At 37.9% G+C, this 20457-nt stretch overlaps 1 long non-coding RNA gene across 2 annotated transcripts in view; it reads right to left on the bottom strand.

Annotated features, from left to right (window-relative positions):
• The window catches only part of LOC137315164 (uncharacterized), a 75313-nt gene extending 60706 nt beyond the window's left edge, over positions 1-14607 (bottom strand). For both annotated transcript variants that reach the window (XR_010961341.1, XR_010961342.1), the window contains exons 1-3: positions 14479-14607; positions 10947-11042; positions 3786-4066 (exon numbers count right to left, since the gene is read on the bottom strand). This is a non-coding gene — a long non-coding RNA (uncharacterized lncRNA). The remainder of the gene's footprint in view (positions 1-3785; positions 4067-10946; positions 11043-14478) is intronic.
• Between the last annotated feature and the right edge of the window lie 5850 nt (positions 14608-20457).

Raw genomic sequence — 20457 nt, 5'->3', positions numbered from 1 at the left:
TCCTTTCATGTCAAGATTTCTGATGGACACTGCCACCTGGTGGTAGTTTCAGTAGTTATTTTTTTCCGTGAGGATAAGGGATGGGACCTCCTGCTTGTTGGTAATTTCAGTCGTTACTTTTTTACGTGAAGGTGAGTGATGGACCCTCCGACCTGTTGGTAATTTCAGGATTTACTTTTTTAAAATCAAGATTCGTGATGCGGCCTCCTGCCTGTTGGTAAATTCAGTAGTTTATTTTTCTTTTATAAAGATTAATGATGGACACTACTTTCTGGTAGTGATTTCAGTAGTTACTTTTTTATGTAAAGATTAATGATGGACCCTCCGACCTGTTGGTAATTTCAGTCGTTACATTTTTATAAAAATTTAGTGATGGGCCTCCTGCTTGGTGGTAATTTCAGTAGTTACTTTTTATATAAAGTTTAGTAATGGGTTCCTCCTACCTTTTGGTAATTTCAGCCGCTATATTTTTATGTAAAGATTAGTGATGGACACTCCTACCTGATGGTAATTTCAGTGTTTTTTTTTTGTAAAGATTAGTGATGGGCCCTCCTAGCTGGTGGTAATTTCAGTAATTGCTTTTTATATAAAGATTAGTGATGGACCTTCCCACCTGGTGGTAATTACAGTAGTTACTTATTATGTAAGCATAAGTGACGTACCCTCCTCCCTGTTGGTAATTTCAGCAGTTCCTTTTTTGATAACGATTTGTGATGGACCCTCCGACCTGTTGCTAATTTGAGTTGTCACTTTTTCTCTGTTAAATTAGTGATGGGCCTCATGCCTCTCGGTAATTTCAGTGGTTACTTTTTATATAAAGATTATTGATCGAACCTCCTCCCTGTTGGTAATTTGACTTGTTACTTTTTGATAAAGATTTGTGATGGACACTCCTACCTTCTGGTAATTTCAATAGTTATTTTTTTTATTAGTTAAAGATTAGTGATGGGACATCCTGCCTGTTGGTAATTTCAGCAGTTAATTTTTATGTAAAGATGAGTGATAGGACCTTCATACCCGCTGGTCATTTCAGTGGTTACTTTTTATATAAAGATTAATGATGGACGTTCCTACCTGGTGGTAATTTCAGCAGTTATTTTTGAATAAAAATTTGTGATGGACCATCCTACCTGTTGGCAATTTCAGTCGATTCTTTTTTATTTAAAGATTAGTGATGGACCCTTCTTCCTGTTGATAATTTTTTTAGTTACTTTTCATGTAATGATTAGTGATGGACCCTCCTTCGTATGATTATTTCAGTCGTTATTTTTTATATAAAATTAGTGATGGCGCCTCCTCTCTGTTGGTAACTTCAGTAGTTACTTTTGATATAAAGATTAGTGATGCACCCTCCTACCGGGTGGTAATTTCAATAGTTAATTATTATTTAAAGATTAGTGATCGACATTCCTCTCGGTTGGTAATTTGAGTTGTTACTTTTTATATAAAGATTAGTGATGGGGCCATCTGCCTGTTGGTAATTTCAGTAGTTATTTATTTTTTAAGTTTTAGTGATGGACCCTCCGACCTGTCCGTAATTTTAGTAGTTACTTTTCATATAAAGATTATTGCTGGACCCTCCTTCCTGTTGGTAATTTGACTTGTTACTTTTTTATGAAGATGAGTGATGGACACTCCTACCTTCTGGTAATTTCAGTAGGTTTTTTTTTAGTTAAAGGTTAGTGATGGAACCTCCTACCTGCTCGAAATTTCAGTAGTTACTTTTTATATAAAGATTAATGATGGACCCTCCTCCCTGGTGGTAATTTCAGGCGTTACTTTTTATATAAAGATTAGCGATGGACCCTTCAACCCGTTGGTAATTTCAGTGGTTACTTCTTTATTTAAAATTAGTGATGGAGCATCCTACCTGTTGGTAATTTGAGTTGTAAATGTTCATGTAAAGATTTGGGATGGACCCTCCTACCTGTTAGTAATTTCAGAAGTTACTTTTTATAGAAAGATTAGTGCTTGGACCCTCACACCTGCTGGTAATTTGAGTGGTTACTTTTTAATATAAAATTAGTGATTTATATAAAATTAGTGATGGGTTTCCTGCCTGTTGGTAATTGCAGTGGTTACTTCTAATATAAAGATTAGTGATGGACCCTCCTCCTTGTTGGTAATTTGATTTGTAACATTTTATGTGAAGATTAGTGCTTGGACCCTCATACCTGTTGGTAATTTGGCATGTTACTTTTTGTATAAAGATTAATGATGGACCCTCCTGCCTTTTGGTAATTTCTGTATTTACTTTTTATATAAAGTTTAGTGATGGACCCTCCTCCCTGTTGGTAATTTGAGTGATTATTTTTCATATATAGATTTGTTTTGGGCCTTCCTGCCTGTTGGTAATTTGAGTTGTTACTTTTTATATAAAGATTAGTGATTGACCCTCCGACCTGTTTGTAATTTCAGTAGTTACCTTTCTATATAAAGATTAGTGATTGACACTCCTACCTGTTGGTAATTTCAGTCGTTACTGTTCATATCAAGATTAGTGCTGGGGCCCTGAAAGTTTGTTGATGTTTTTCCACCTCTGTCATGGAACCATTTATTCATACTGGCGTCCTCTCTCCTCAAAATGTGATAACCAGGAACATTTCACTGTGTTCTGTGAAAACCCAGGCCCTGACTTATAGATGCTAGATCACATCTCTCATGATTCTGACTTTCCAAACGTGTTTTGAATATTTTGTAGATTCACAGACATAACACACAATCTGAACTCAAATTCATTGGAATGTTGACCCGTTCACGTTTTCAATTTTTAATATCGAGTTACTTCTTCAAAACCTCCTTCCGTTTTCCTGCTCATAACTTTTCACGATTTCATAAATCTTCTGTTCCTGCTGCAAAAGTTTCATTTATTCCACTCAGTGCTGTGGCGCTCCGACCCGTTGATATTAAAAGTAACTACTCAAATTACCATGACTAACGATCAGAAACCACCCATCTGTGTGAAAGATGGTTTCCGCCCTGAACCGGTATCCCTTTAAAACATTCGTGAAGTTTGTTTCCATCTGAAGGGAACGACCTTTCTTCAGTTGAGCAAGTTTAGCAAATAACACCCTCGCTAACATATTTTAGCAAAAACAGACGACCCTGCTCCATTCTCCTATTAATTGGAATCAAACTAATTGATTACAATTAATCAGGAATACGTTTTGTCTCCGATGTTGCTCCTATCCTGTCATTGGATCGCGTTCATTCCGACCCATCGGGTAACCATATGCTGATTTTCCAGGTGTCAGGCAGAGAGCGATAATCGGCCATTGCGAAAGAGTTAACCCTTTACTGAGCTGAACTGTGTGTTCGATCAGTCTTTGATCAGTTCAATAAAAGTGTACCGGGCACAAAACGGTTGAGTGAGTAAAAAGAGCAAGTATTACAGTTACACATCAATGCTTAAAGAGTGAGAAAGGACAGTTTCCCACCCCTGTTTACCGAATATCAAATTCTAACATGGGGAGGAGGTACCGCTGGACGAGGATGGTGCAAATCTCCAGAGTTCGTGTTCCTGCTTTCTTTCCCAGAGCCGCGTTAAATTGTGTCTGGGGGAGTTTGGTGGGGACCATGAAGGGAGAAGCCCTGAAATTCCCAGTGTAAAATAGCCGGACTTCAGTCAGTGTCTGAGCGAAAAATCAGTGGATTGTTCCGTCCGCGAGGAATAGAGAGTTCCGTACGCCGGGGAACATATCTGACCGCAGGAAATCGGCTTTACAAATGAGGAAGGGGCAGAAAAAGTTAATTAATAAAACAAATTGACACTACATTAAGCTTACCTTGATCCCGCAAGGATTTTCCGTCTCTCAATGTCCGTGTAGATTTTGCCAATTATATCCTTGTTATTTCATTGTAATCAATCGAGTACAAGTTCTTTGCTTTATTTCAGCAGTTCACAACTTGGGAATTTGATCCGATCCTTGTTATGTGAGACTCAGAGCACCGCCCAATGTGAAAGCTGCTGCCAGACATCAGGATGGATTTCAACACAGACATTCCTCATTTGTTTCAGAAATTGTGAACAAAGTTGGTTCTAAATGTTCTTTTTCTCTTCTTGTTCCTGGGAATTTCAGCAAAATAGATACTTGTTTAGAAATAAATTGCTACATTTGCATCAGGGACATTGTTTACTTGAGTCCCATCAATTTTCTGATGTTGGCGCTTTCAACCCTGCGGCCAAGAGCCAGTGTTTCGTCAGTGAGCTGAGGAGAGGCTGTTTTTGAAAGTGAGGATATTAACCATTATACCGCCGAATTAAACTATGTCTGAGCATCAATCAGCTCAATCACTGGGGGAATGGACAGTATGGGTAAATGATGTGTTTATATATCATTAAATAAGCTGTTAAATGGACAGAGTGGCTAAATGATGGGTTTATATTTCATTAAAAACACTGTTAAATGAACAGTGTGGGTAAATGATGGGTTTATATATCATTAAATGCTCTGTTAAATGGACAGTGTGGGTACATGATGGGTTTATATATCATTAAATACTCTGTTAAATGGACAGCGCGGTTAAATGGACACTTTATAAATCATTAAATACACTGTTAAACGGACAGTCTGGTTAAATGGTGGGTTTATATGTCATGAAATAGACCTTTAAATGGACAGTGTGGGTAAATTTTGGGTTGAAATATCATTAAATACACTGCTAAATGGACAGTGTGGTTAATTGGATGGTTCATATATCATTAAATACACTGTTAAATGGACAGTCTGGTTAAATGGTGGGTTCATATATCATTAAATACACTGTTAAATGGACAGTGTTGTTAAAATGATTGTTCATATACCATTAAATACACTGTTAAATGGACAATGGCGATAAATTGTGGGTTTATATATCATTAAATACCATGTTAGATGGACTGTGTGGTTAAATGGTTGGTTCATATATCATTAAATACAATGTTAAATGGACAGTGCGGGTAAATGGACACTTTATAAATCATTAAATACACTATTAAATGGTCAGTGCTTGTCAATGGTGGGTTTATATATCATTAAATACACTGTTAAATGGACAATGTCAATAGATTGTGGGTTTATTTATCATTAAAAACAATGTTAAATGGACAGTGTGGGTAAATGGTGGGTTTATATATCATTAAATACACTGTTAAATGGACAGTCTGGTGAAATGGTGGGTTCATATATCATTAAATACACTTATAAACGGACAGTGTGTGTAAATGGTATGTTTATATATCATTAAATACACTGTTATATGGACGGTCTGGTTAAATGTTGAGTTCATATATCATTAAATACATTGCTAAATTGACAGTGCGGGTAAATGGACACTTTATAAATCATTAAATACACTGTTAAGCGGACAGTGTGTGTCAATGGTGGGTTACATATCATTAAATCAACTGTTAATTGGACATACACTGTTAAATGGACAATGTCAATAGATTGTTGGTTTATTTATCATTAAATACATTGTTAAATGGACAGTGTGTGTAATTGGTGGGTTCATATATCATGATATACACTTTTAAATGGAAAGTGTTTGTTATTGGTGGGTTTATATATCAATAATTACACTGTTAAATGGACAGTGTGGGTAAATGGTGGGTTTATATATCATTACATACACTGTTAAATGGAAATTACGAGTAGATGCTGTGTTCACATATCATTAAATACACTGTTAAAAGGACAGTCTCGTTAAATTGTTGGTTCATATATCATTAAATACACTGTTAAATGGACAGTGTTTTTAAATGGTCGGTTGAAATATCATTAAATACATCGTTAAATGGACAGTGTGTGTTATTGGTGGGTTTATATATCATTAAATACAATGTTAAATGGACAGTGTGGTTAAATGGTTGGTTTATATTTCATTAAATACACTGTTAAATGGACAGTCTGGTTAAATAGTGGGTTCATATATCATTAAATGCACTGGTAAATGGACAGTCATTGTAAATGGTACGTTCATATATCATTAAATACACTGTTAAATGGACAGTGCGGGTAAATGGACACTCTATAAATCACTAAATACACTGTTAAATGGTCAATGCGGGTCAATGGTGGGTTCATGTATCATTAAATACACTGTGAAATGGACAGTGTGTGTAAATGGTTGATTTATATTTCATTAAATACACTGTTAAATGGACAGTCTGGTTAAATGTTGGGTTCATATATCATTAAATACACTGGTTAATGGACAAATGTCGATAACTTGTGGGTTAATATATCATTAAATACACTTTTAAATGGACAGTGTGGGTAAATGTTGGGTTTATATATCATTAAATTCACTGTTAAATGGTCAGTGCGTGTCAATGGTGGGTTTATATATCATTAAATACACTGTTAAATGGACAATGTCAATTGATTGTGGGTTTATTTATCATTAATACAATGTTAAATGGACAGTGTGGGTAAATGGTGGCTTCATATTTCATTAAATACACCGTTAAATGGACAGTGTGTGTAAATGGTGGTTTAATATATCATTAAATACATGTTAAATGGACAGTGTGGTTGAATGATTGGTTCATATATCATTAAATGCACTGTTAAATGGACAGTGTGTGTAAATGGTGGGTTTCTATATCATTAAATACACTGTTAAATGGACAGTCTGGTTAAATGGTGGGTTTATATATCATTAAATAGATTTTAAATGGACAGTGTGGGTAAATGTTGGGTTCGTATATCATTAAGTGAACTGTTAAATGGACAGTGTGTGTAAATGGTTGATTTATATTTCATTAAATACATTGTCAAATGGACAGTGTGGGTAAATGGTGGGTTTATATATCATTAAATACAGTGTTAAATGGACAGTGTGTGTTCTTGGTTTATTTATGTATCAATAATTACACTGTTGAATGGTCAGTCTGGTTCAATGTTGGGTTCATACATCATTAAATGCACTGATAAATGGACAGCGTTGTTAAAATGTGTTTTCATGTAACATTAAATACACTGTTCAATGGACAATGTCGATAAATTGTGGGTTTATATATCATTAAATACACTGTTAATTGGACAGTGTGGGTAAATGTTGGGTTTATATATCATTAAATACACTTTTAAATGGATAGTGTGTGTAAATGGTATTTCTATATATCATTAAATACACTGTTATATGGACGGTCTGGTTAAATGTTGATTTCATATATCATTACATACACTGTTGAATTGACAATGCGGGTAAATGGACACTTTATAAATCATGAAATACACTGTTAAATTTTTGAGTGCGGGTAAAGGGTGGGTTCATATATCATTAAATACACTGTTTAATGTACAGTGTTGGTAAATGTTGGGTTCATATATCTTTACATACACTGTTAAATGGACAATGTCAATAGATTGTTGGTTTATTTATCATTAAATACATTGTTAAATGGACAGTGTGGGTAAATGGCGGCTTTATATAACATTAAATACACCTTTAAATGGACAGTGTGGATAAATATATGTTCAGATATCATTAAATACACTGTTAAATGGACAGTGTGGGGAAATGATGGTTTTTTTCTAACGTTCAATACACTATTAAATGGACAGTGTGGGTAAATGGTGGGTTTATATATCATTAAATACAATGTTAAATGGACAGTCTGGTTAAATGGAGTATTCATATATCATTAAATACACTGTTAAATGGACAGTGTGGGTAAATGGTAGGTTTATATATCATTAAATACACTGTTAAATGGACAGTGTGGGTAAATGGTAGGTTTATATATCATTAAATACAATGTTAAATGGACAGTGCGGGTAAATGGTGTTTTCCTATATCATTAAATACACGTTAAATGGGCAGTGCGACTAAATGGTGGATTTATATATCATTAAATACACTGTTAAATGTACAGTGTGGGTAAATGTTGGGTTCATATATCTTTAAAAGCACTTGTTAAATGGACAATGTCAATAGATTGTGGGTTTATTTATCATTAAATACACTGTTAACTGGACAGTGTGGGTAAATGGTGGTTTTATAGATCAGTAAATGCACTGTTAAATGGACAGTGTGTGTATATTGTGGGTTTATATATCATTAAATACACTGTTAAATGGACTGTCTGGTTTAATGGTTGGTTTATATATCATTAAATACACTGTTAAATGGACTGTCTGGTTAAATGGTGGGTTAATAGGTCATTAAATACACTGTTAAATGGACAGTGCGGGTAATTGGTGGGTTCATATATGATTAAATACACTGATAAATGGACAGTGCGAGTAGATGTTGGGTTTATATATCATTAAATATACTATTAAATGGACAGTCTCGTTTAATGGTCGGTTCATATATCATTAAAGACACTGTTAAATGGACAGTGTTTGTAAATGGTAAGTTTACAGATCATTAAATACACTGTTAAATGGACCGTGTGGGTAAATGGTGGGTTTATATATCATTAAATACACTGTTTAATGGACAGTGTGGGTAATGGTTGGTTTATATATCATTAAATACACTGTTAAATGGACATTCTGGTTGAATGGTGGGTTCATATATCAGAAAATACACTGTTAAATGGACAATGTCAACAGATTGTGTGTTTATTTATCATTAAATACACTGTTAAATGGACAGTGTGGATAAATATTTGATTATATATCATTAAATGCAATGTTAAGTGGACAGTGCAGGTAAATGGTGGCTTTCTATACCAATAAATACACCTTTAAATGGACAGTGTGGATAAATGTGGGTTAAGATATCATGAAATACACTTTTTAATGGACAGTGCAGATAAATGGACACTTTATAAATCATTAAATACACTGTTAAATGGACAGTGTGGTTAAATGGTTGGTTTATATATCATTAAATACACTGTTAAGTGGACAGTGTGGGTAAATGGTGTGTTTATATATCATTAAATACATGTTAAATGGACAGTGTGGGTAAATGATGGTTTAAATATCATTAGATACACTGTTAAATGGACAGTGTGGGTAAATGATGGATTTATATATCATTAAATACACTGTTAAATGTACAGTGTGTGTAATCGATGGGTTTATATATCATAAAATACACTATGAAATGGACAGTGTGGGTAAATCATGGTTTAAATATCCTTAAATACACTATTAAATGGACAGTGTGGGTAAATGATGGGTTTATATATCATTAAATACACTGTTAAATGGACAGTGTGATTAAATGTTGGGTTCATCGGTCATTAAATACAATTTTAAATGGACATTCTGGTTAAATGTTGGGTTCATATATCATTAAATACACTGTTAAAAGGACAGTGTTTGCAAATGGTGGGTTTATATATCATTAAATACACTGTTAAATGGACAGTCTGGTTAAAAGGTGGGTTTATATATCATGAACACACTGTTAAATGGACTGTGTGTGTAAATGGTAGGTTTATATATCAGAAAATAAACAGTAATATGGACAGTGTTTGTAAATGGTGGGTTTATATATCATTAAGTACACTGTTAAATGTTCAATGTTAGTAAATGGTGGGTTCATATATCTTTAAATACACTGTTAAATGGACAGTGTGTGTAAATGCTGGGGTCATGTATCATTAAATACACTTTTAAATGGACAGTGTGTGTAAATGGTGGTTTAATATATCATTAAATACACTGTTAAATGGACAGTGTGTGCAAATGCTGGGTTCATATATCATTAAATACACTGTTAAATGGACAGTGTGTGTAAATGGTAGGTTTATATATCATTAGATACATTGTTAAATGGACAGTGCGGGTAAATGGTGGGATTATATATCATTAAATACACTGTTAAATGGACAATGTTGTTAATGGTGGGTTCATATATCTTTAAATACACTGTTAAATGGACAATGTCAATAGATTGTGGGTTTATTTATCATTAAATACACTTTTAAATGGACAGTGTGTGTAAATGGTGGTTTAATATGTCATCAAATACACTGTTAAATGGACAGTGTGGGTAAATGATGGATTTATATATCATTAAATACATTGTTAAAAGGACAGTCTGTGTAAATGGTGGGTTTATATATCATTAAGTACACTGTTAAATGGACAGTGTGGGTAAATGTTGGGTTTATATATCATTAAATCACTGTTAAATGGACAGTGTGTGTAAATGGTAGGTTCATTTATCATTAAATACACTGTTAATCGCACAATGTCGATAAATTATGGGTTTATATATCCGTTCCCTTCGTCCTGAACTCACCCTATTGTTGTTTGTCGGTTCAGATCGTAACCGTCCCTTCCCGTCTTCCTCAACTCACCCTAGTGTCCCAAGAACATGAACCATTCCCTCCTGCTCCAGCCCTGCAGCCGGACATTGACCTGCCTCATATTGTCCTCCTTAAGCAGCCCAGCGCAAAACAATCCAGAGATCACCACCTTCAGGCCTTGTTGTTCAGTCTTGGGCTCCAGAGTTAATATTCATTCTATAAACGGAGCTCTTTCCTTGTTATTCGTTCCGGCCATGACTATTTTCCTCTCTCCTTTCCTTCCCAGAGAGTGTACAACCTGTTCCAGGAAGTTCTTCGCTCTGATACCAGGAAGGCAACTTACCAATTGGGACCTGCTCAGGGCTGCAGAACAGTCTGTTTACTCGCCTGACTATAGAAACTCGCAACACTATCGCGCTCCTATTCCTGTGCCTAACCTGCCTGTCAGACCTGCGCCACTCGGGGTGTCCCCCTACTCCCTGGTGTCACACTATTAATCAGGAAGGCCAGCCTGAGTCACTGTCTCTATCCACCTTGCAGTCCCTAACACCAGTTATCTACCGGACAGTTCCAGTACTGATGTCCCTCTACCTGTGACTGCACTGCCCCACTAGATGTTCACTCACTTCTCTCTATCCACAAAGTATCTGCTCGGTTTTCTCTTCTTGTGTGAGCTGCAGGTTCTTGTTCGTGAGCTGGACCCTTTATCAGGACACAATTGATATTTTAAAGGTTGTTCTGAACCTACCGGTGTCTATTCTCATTCTTGTTGATGATGTTGGGTCTTCTCCCCTGTTTGGTCCTTCAGCCATGGAGGTGACAGGCGTTCCAAGATTCTGATGCTCTGTAATAAATATATTAATAGGAGAGTTAGAGTGAAATATTGAAATGAGAATGATAAAACGTCGCCTTGTCGCGATATCAAGTCCCTCCTCCCCCATCAGTACAACAGCTGTTCGCTCTGGAATCTAGCATTTCCCGACTGTAAGGATCAACTCTCCACATGAGGTGCGGCAAAGACAGCTGCCCAGTGAAACCCAATGAGATCCACTGATCTTCACAACCCAGTTGTAGCCGGCCGAGATTCTGCACTGGGAGCACCAATTGGTCAGGTTTACTCACCGTGCAGGCCAGCACCAGACTTATTCCTGAGGTAGTGAATATTCTGGAGGGCAATATGGAGCGAGGTGATGAATTAAATGATCCTTCACTCGGTGTTACCCAGTCTGGCGCTGTTGTTTTATTTTATTCACAGATTTATTTTTAATATTTTTAATGTGTTGAGTTTTGATATTAAATTCCGGTATTTTATGAATCTGATATCTATCTACATACACAGTTTGGAGCTGTGTGAGAATTTTCTGCTCTCTATGGACAGTGACATTGTCCGTGTGTTCATGGAGATGTGTTTTGGTTGGTGCTTCTATTTGAATATATTTACCGTATCTCTCATGGTATCAGCACCTGACGAATGAGCACTGTCGGAGGTGAGGAATTTCCGTTCAATAATATCAACACTAATGTATAATATTATGAATCGTGTAACTTTAAACATATGCTGCACATTTATCTTTGCGTTATCTTTTGGGGTCGTACAATCTCAGAAAACACCACAAATTTCTAAGTTGAAGATTTGACGGCTGTTTTATAATCATAATTCTCCATTTTGTGTGCGCCTTGCTGTATGTGTGCGCAAATGCAAGAGCAACCAATCAAACTATCAGTACCGGTGCTTTCTTTTCCACACTGTTTGAATGTAAAAGCGGTTCATGTCGGTCTGGAAATTTCTGCAAACTATAGTTGAAGTTATTCTCTACCATAAATGTACGACCAAGTTTGAGACCTTGTAAGATGCAGTTATCTGTTGTTTCAGTCACGCTCACACTAGTGCTTTAAACGGACAACAGCAACAAAAACTTAAATTTACACCTACACTAATTACATTAGTGCAATCAAACACAAGATTCATTTGAGCAGTTACTTGCTTTTATATATAAAGACTAGAGATCGGGCCCTCAAACCTGTTGGTAATTTGAATGGTTACTTTTTATATCAATATTAGTGATGGACCCTCCTACCTGTTGGTAATTTCTGTAGTTACTTTTTGTATGAAGATTAGTGATGGACCCTCCTACCTGTTTGTAATTCAGTAGTTATTTTTACATAAAGATTAGTGATGGACCTTCCTACCGGGTGGTAATTACTGTAGTTACTTTTTAAATAAAGATTTGTGATGGACCCTCCTACACGTTTGTAATTTCAGTAGTTACTTTTTATACAAAGATTAGTGATGCACCCTCCAACCTGTTTCTAGTTCAGTAGTTACTTTTCATGTAAAGATTATTGAAGGACACTGCTCCATGTCGGTAATTTCAGTAATTACTTTTTATATAAAGATTATTGATGGACCGTGGTAGCTGATGTATTTCAGTAGTTAATTTTCATTAAAGATTAGCGATGGAACCTCCTTGCTGTTTGTAATTCAGTAGTTACTTGATATATAAAGATTAGTGATGGACCCTCCCACCTGTTGGTGATTTCATTAGTTACTTTTCATATAAAGATTATCGATGGACTCTTCTTCCTGTTTGTAATTCAGTCGTTACTTTTTAGTTAAAGATTAGTGATGGACTGTCCTACCTGTTGGTAATTTCAGTAATTACTTTTTAAAAGAAGATTAGCGATGCACCCTCCGACCTACTTGTAATCCAATAATTACTTTTTAAATAAAGACAAGTGATGGACAAATCTCCCTCTTCGTAATTGCAGGAGTTACTTTATATATAAAGAGTAGTGATGGACCCTCCTACCTGTTGGTAATTTATGTAGTTACTTTTTATCTGAAGATTAGTGATGGACCCTCCTCCCTGTTTGTAATTCACTAGTTACTGTTCTATAAAGATTAGTGATGGACCCTCCCACCTGTTGTTAATAACTGCAGTTACTTTTATATAATGATTTGTGATGGACCCTCCTACCTGTAGGTAATTTCAGTAATTACTTTTTATATAAAGATTATTGATGGACCGTGGTAGCTGTTTGTAATTCAGTAGTTAATTTTCATTAAAGATTAGCGATGGACCCTCCTTGCTGTTTGTAATTCAGTCGTTACTTTTTATATAAAGATTATTGAAGGACCATCCTCACTGTTGGTAATTTAAATGCTTACTTTTTATATAAAGATTCGTGATGGACCCTCCTCCTGCTGGTAATTTCATTAGTTATTATCTTTAAAAAGATTAGTGATGGACCCACCGACCTGTTGGTAATTAAAGTAGTTACGTTTTATGTAAATATTAATGATGGACCCTCCTACCTGTTGGTAATTTCAGTAATTACATTTTAAACGAAGATTAGTGATGCAGCCTCCTACCTTTTGTAATATAATAGTTACTTTTCAAATAAAGATAAGTGATCCACACACCTCCCTGTTGGTAATTTCAGGAGTTACTTTACATACAAAGATTAGTGATGGACCCTCTTACCTGTTCGTAATTTCAAGTGTTTCTCTTTGTATAAAGATTAATGATGGTCCCTCCCACCTGTTGGTAATTTCAGTAGTTACTTTTTATATAAAGGTTAGTGATGGACTCTCCTACCTGTTTGTAATTCAGTATTAATCTTTCTCTAAAGATTAGTGATGGTCCCTCCCACCTGTTGGTAATTTCAGTGGTTACTTTTTATATAAAGTTTAGTGATGGATCCTCCGACCTGCTCGTCGTTGTAATAGGCTGATTTTCCAGGTGCCCGGTAGAGCGCGAGAATCGGCCATTGCGACTGTGTTAAAACTTTACTAAGTTGAACTGAATGTTCCATCAGTTTTTGGTCAGTTAAATAAAAGTGTACCGTGCAGAAAACGATTCAGTGAGTAAAAAAAGCCAGTGTCACAGTTACAAATAAATGCATATAGAGTGACAAAGGTCAGGTTCCCACCCCTGTTCACTGAATATCAATTTCTAAGTTGGGGAGGAGGCACCGCTGGACTACGGTTGTGTAAATCTCCAGAGTTCGTGTTCCTGCTTTCTGTCCTGTAACCGCTTTAAAATGTGTCTGTGGGGAGATTGGTGGGGCCCATGAAGGGATCAGCCCTGAAATTCCAGGTGTAAAATAGCCGACCTTCAGTTCGTGTCTCAGCGAACAATTAGTGAATTGTTCCATCCGCGAGCAAGAGAGCTCCATACGCTGGGGAACATATCAGACCGCGGGAAATCGGCTTTCGAAAGGAGGAAGGGGCAGAAAAAGTTAATTAATAAAACAAATTGACACAACATGAACCTTACCTTGATCCCGCGAGGATTTTCCGTCTCTCACTGTCCGTGCAGATTTTGCAAATTATATCCTTGTTATTTCATTGAAACCAATCGAGTACAAGTTCCTTGCTTTATTTTAGCAGTTCACAACTTGGGAATTTGATCTGATCCTTGTTATGTGAGATTCAGAGCTCCGCCTTCTGTGAAAGCTGCTGCCAGACATCAGGATGGATTTCAATACAAACATTCCTCATTTGTTTCAGAACAGGGAGCGGCCTTTCTGGTGGAATCCAATCGAACCGGTTTGACGATTCGCTGCCAATTGCGAACAAAGTCAGTTATAAATTTTACTTCTTCTCTTCTTTTTCCAGGGAGGTTCAGTAAAAAAAGATACTTAGTTAGAAATAAATTGTTACATTTGCATCAGGGACATTGTTTGTTCAAAGTCCCATCGATTTTCTGATGTTTGCGCTTTCAAACCTGGGGCCAAAAGACAGTGTTTCGTCAGTGAGCTGAGGAGAGGCTGTTTCTGAAAGTGAGGACATTAACTATTTAACCGCCGAATTCAGCTGTCGCTGAGCATCAACCACCTCAGTCACTTGTGGAATGAGCACTGTCTTTCCCCAGTTACATTTATCATCGTAAATATTCTGAAGATGCAGCAGTTAAATTGTTAAATCCGGAAAGGACCATTTCTGTGCTGTGATCGGTATAAGGATCGAATTTCACTCATTTTCAGAGGTCCGAAGAGAGAAAGTGTTTGAGGACAAATTGTGGTGATAATTCCGAGGGACAGATTGTTGTGATCAATCCCAGGGACAGATTGTGGTGATAATTCCGAGGGACGGATTGTTGTGATCAACCCCAGGGACAGATTGTGATGATAATTCCGAGGGACGGATTGTTGTGATCAATCACAGGGACAGATTGTGATGATAATTCCGAGGGACAGATTGTTGTGATCAATCCCAGGGTCAGATTGTGATGATAATTCCGAGGGACGGATTGTTGTGATCAATCCCCGGGATCGGTTGTGGTGATAATTCGGATGGACGGATATTTGTGATCAATCACAGGGACAGATTGTGGTCATAATTACATAAACTGTTAAATGGACAGTGTGGGTAAATGGTGGGTTTATATATCATTTAATACACTGTTAAAGAGACAGTGTGTGTAAATGATGGTTTTATATATCACCAAATACAAAGTTACAAGGACAATGTGAGTAAATGGTGGTTTATTTCTCATTAAATACACTGTTAAATGGACAGTATGGTAAATGGTGGGTTTATATTTCATTAAATACATTGTTTAATGGACAGTGTGGGTTAATGGTGGGTTTATATATCATTTAATACACCGTTAAATGGACAATTTGCTTAAATGGTGGGTTGATATCTCATTAAGTGCATTGTTACGTGGACAGTGTTGGTAAATGATAGGTTTGCATGGACTCTGGGTGCGTTAATTGAGATTTTTAAATTGATAAAACGATTCAATAGAGAATTGCACAGAATGACATTAAACGTACGGCATTGAAACACTCCATTCGGCTCAACTGGTCCATAATCCACACGAGACTCCTCCCTCCTTAATTCATCTTCTCCTCCCACCATATCATTTCTCACTCGGATGTTTATCTAGCTTCCCTTACATTCATCTAGGCGACTCGCCTCAATGACTCCTTGTGGTCGTGAGTTCCATAGTCTAACTACTCTCTGGGGAAAGACGTTCCTGCTGAATTCCCTATTGGATTTAGTAGTGACTATCATTTATTTATGGCCCCTAGCTATGGAGAAGGATAGGTCTGGCCCAAAAGTTAAAATTCTAAATTGGGGAAAGGCCAATTTTGATGGTATTAGACAGGAACTTTCAGAAGTTGATTGGGAGAGTCTGTTGGCAGGCAAAGGGACGTCTGGTAAGTGGGAGGCTTTCAAAAGTGTGTTAACCAGGGTTCAGGGTAAGCACATTCCTTATAAAGTGAAGGGCAAGGCTGGTAGAAGTAGGGAACCTTGGATGACTCGGGAGATTGAGGCACTAGTCAAAAATAAGAAGGAGGCATATGACATGCATAGGCAGCTGGGATCAAGTGGATCCCTTGAAGAGTATAGAGATTGCCGGAGTAGAGTTAAGAGAGAAATCAGGAGGGCAAAAAGGGGATATGAGATTGCTTTGGCAGATCAGGAAAAGGTGAATCCAAAGAGCTTCTACAAATACATAAAGGGCAAAAGGGTATCTAGGGAGAGAGTAGGGCCTCTTAAGGATCAACAAGGTCATCAATGTGCGGAACCACAAGAGATGGGTGAGATCCTGAATGAATATTTCACATCGGTATTTACGGTTGAGAAAGGCATGGATGTTAGGGAACTTGGGGAAATAAATAGTGATGTCTTGAGGAGTGTACATATTACAGAGAGGGAGGTGCTGGAAGTCTTAACGCGCATCAAGGTAGATAAATCTCCGGGACCTGATGAAATGTATCCCAGGACGTTATGGGAGGTTAGGGAGGAAATTGCGGGTCCCCTAGCAGAGATATTTGAATCATCCACCGCTACAGGTGAGGTGCCTGAAGATTGGAGGGTAGCAAATGTTGTGCCTTTGTTTAAGAAGGGCGGCAGGGAAAAGCCTGGGAACTACAGACCAGTGAGCCTGACATCTATAGTGGGTAAGTTGTTAGAGGGTATTCTGAGGGACAGAATCTACAGGCATTTGGAGAGGCAGGGACTAGTTAGGAACAGTCAGCATAGTTTTGTGAGAGGAAAATCATGTCTCACGAATTTGATTGAGTTTTTTGAAGGGGTAACCAAGAAGATAGATGAGGGCTGTGCAGTAGACGTGGTCTACATGGACTTCAGCAAAGCATTTGACAAGGTACCGCATGGTAGGTTGTTACATAAGGTTAAATCTCATGGGATCCAAGGTGAGGTAGCCAATTGGATACAAAATTGGCTTGACGACAGAAGACAGAGGGTGGTTGTCGAGGGTTGTTTTTCAAACTGGATGCCTGTGTCCAGCGGTGTGCCTCAGGGATCGGTGCTGGGTCCGCTGTTATTTGTTATTTATATTAATGATTTGGATGAGAATTTAGGAGGCATGGTTAGTAAGTTTGCAGATGATACCAAGATTGGTGGCATTGTGGACAGTGAAGAAGGTTATCTAGGATTGCAACGGGATCTTGATAAATTGGGCCAGTGGGCCGATGAATGGCAGATGGAGTTTAATTTAGATAAATGTGAGGTGATGCATTTTGGTAGATCGAATCGGGCCAGGACCTACTCCGTTAATGGTAGGGCGTTGGGGAGAGTTATAGAACAAAGAGATCTAGGAGTACAGATTCATAGCTCCTTGAAAGTGGAGTCACAGGTGGATAGGGTGGTGAAGAAGGCATTCAGCATGCTTGGTTTCATTGGTCAGAACATTGAATGCAGGAGTTGGGATGTCTTGTTGAAGTTGTACAGGGCATTGGTGAGGCCACACTTGGAGTACTGTGTACAGTTCTGGTCACCCTATTATAGAAAGGATATTATTAAACTAGAAAGAGTGCAGAAAAGATTTACTAGGATGCTACCGGGACTTGATGGTTTGACTTACAGGGAGAGGTTAGACAGACTGGGACTTTATTCCCTGGAGAGTAGGAGGTTAAGGGGTGATCTTATAGAAGTCTATAAAATAATGAGGGGCATAGATAAGGTCGATAGTCAAAATCTTTTCCCAAATGTAGGGGAGTCTATAACGAGGGGGCACAGATTTAAGGTGAGAGGGGAGAGATACAAAAGGATCCAGAGGGGCAATTTTTTCACTCAAAGGGTGGTGAGTGTCTGGAACGAGCTGCCAGAGGCAGTAGTAGAGGCGGGTACAATTTTGTCTTTTAAAAAGCATTTGGACAGTTACATGGGGAAGATGGGTATCGAGGGATATGGGCCAAGTGCAGGCAATTGGGACTAGCTTAGTGGTATAAACTGGGCGACATGGACATGTTGGGCCGAAGGGCCTGTTTCCATGTTGTAACTTCTATGATTCTATGATTCTATGATTCTAGTTCTGGTTTCTCCCGCAATTTTGATGATCTGAAAGACCTCTATCAGGTCACCCCTCTATCTTCCCTTTTCCAGAGAAAAGAGCTCCATGTTGATCAATCTTTCCCGTTAGTTATAACCTCTCAGTTCTCGTATCATCCTAGTAAATCCTTTTTGCACCTTCTCCAGTGCCTCTATATCCTTTTTTATCATATGGAGACCAGAACTGTACTCAGTAATCTAAGTGTGGCCTAACCAAGGTTCTATACAACTTTAACATAACTTCTCTGCTTTGCAATTCTATCCATCTGGAAAGAACCTCAGTGCTTGATTTGCTTTTTAATGGCCTTATTAACCTGCATCCTCACATTTAGTGATTTCTGCATCTTTACCCCCAGAACCCTCTGCTCCTCTACACTATTTAGACACTTATCATCCAAGCAGTATGTGGCCCCATTATTTTTCCTACCAAAATATAATACACCACACTCATTAGATACAGAGAAGTCATTTCCTCTGATGGAGGTGCCCAGGACAAGGGGGCACAATACTAAAATTAGCGCTGGGCCCTTCAGGTGTGAAACCTGGACGCACTTTTTCACACAAAGTTTACTGGACATGCGGAATGCCCTCCTCCAATAGGTTGTAGATTCTGGGTCAACTGAAAAGATCAGATAATCGGTGCAAGGGAATCGAGGGTAAACTTTGTTAAATATAGTAAACACACCCATTGTTCCACCCTGTGTCCAGTCAGAATTAAACAGTGAAACCTTGAAACCAACCTGCGATTTTATTTCGGGGACGGTTAAAAGTTCAGTACAAGAGATTCTGTCTCTGTAGATTTTAAATACTAAGGTCCTGAAATTGATGCTTTTTGTATCTGCCGAGATGCTGACCTGATGTGTCCAGGATTCTGGATCTCAATTGACCCCCCACCCAAACCCACGCTATCATAAGAATCTTGTCGTTCAGTCGACAAACAGTGAGACAGGTCAGAACATCGAACTCTCTGGCGCCGTTTCGGAGTCTCCGCCTCTGCCGGGCGAGTCCCAGCAGTTCTCCCGCACCCACCTGGCAGGACAAGACAACAATTGTACAGAAAGTTGTTTTTTAATTTGTGAGTTTGACAGTGCAGTCCTTCTAAACTGATCTGCTTTAACCGCAGCAATGCACAAACACGGCCTGCCGGCTCCGGGTATTTTATTGGTGCAGTTTTAAGTTCCCCTTCTAACGTGCTCTGGATTGTGCCGACATTGCCGGCATTAATCCGGTCCTAGGGGAGAAGCTTGTGGCCTGGGTGTTCCTTCCTGCCATTACTTTCTTTTAATTCCTGGAGTCACTGGTTCAATGCATTATTTACCAGCAATATCAGGAAAGACTTAACAGGTTGTGGCTCTGTTCTCTATTTAGGAGAAGACTGATAGACGACCTGATGGAGGTCTTTATATTCAAAATCATTTCCATAGGGTGGACCTGGAGAAGATGTTACCCATTGAGGGCGGTCCTAAACTAGAGGCCATGAATATTACGTAGTTACTAATGAAACCAAGTACGAAATCAGGAGAGACATCTTACCCAGAGAGTGGTTAGAATGTGCAACTCGCTACCACGTGGAATGGTTGAGGCGAAAAGTGCAGATGCATTTAAGGGGAAGGTGGATAAATCCACGAGGGGGCCAGAAATAGAAAGATAAGTTGATAGGATGCGAAGAAGTAGTGTGGGGAACGCTCGTGTGGAACATAAATCCAGACAAAGATCTGTTGGGCCAAGTGGGCTGTTCCTGATCTGTAAAATTCTTTGTCAGTCAGTGAATATTTTTATTACACCAGCTCTTTCATCAACACACAGTGTCAGAATTATCAGCCCGAAAATGAGCAGGGATACTGTCGTAATAAAAGCCCTATAATGAGCATGGATACAGTCAGTAATATCAACGCTATATTGAGCACAGGTACAGTCAGTAATATCAGTTCTATGATCAATAAAGCTA

This window comes from Heptranchias perlo, unplaced genomic scaffold (genome assembly GCF_035084215.1).
Source record: "Heptranchias perlo isolate sHepPer1 unplaced genomic scaffold, sHepPer1.hap1 HAP1_SCAFFOLD_54, whole genome shotgun sequence".
In the NCBI taxonomy this organism is placed as follows: Eukaryota; Metazoa; Chordata; class Chondrichthyes; order Hexanchiformes; family Hexanchidae; genus Heptranchias; species Heptranchias perlo.
The sequence above is the reverse complement of the archived record's forward strand: the minus strand, read 5'-3'. Positions and strand labels throughout refer to the sequence as shown.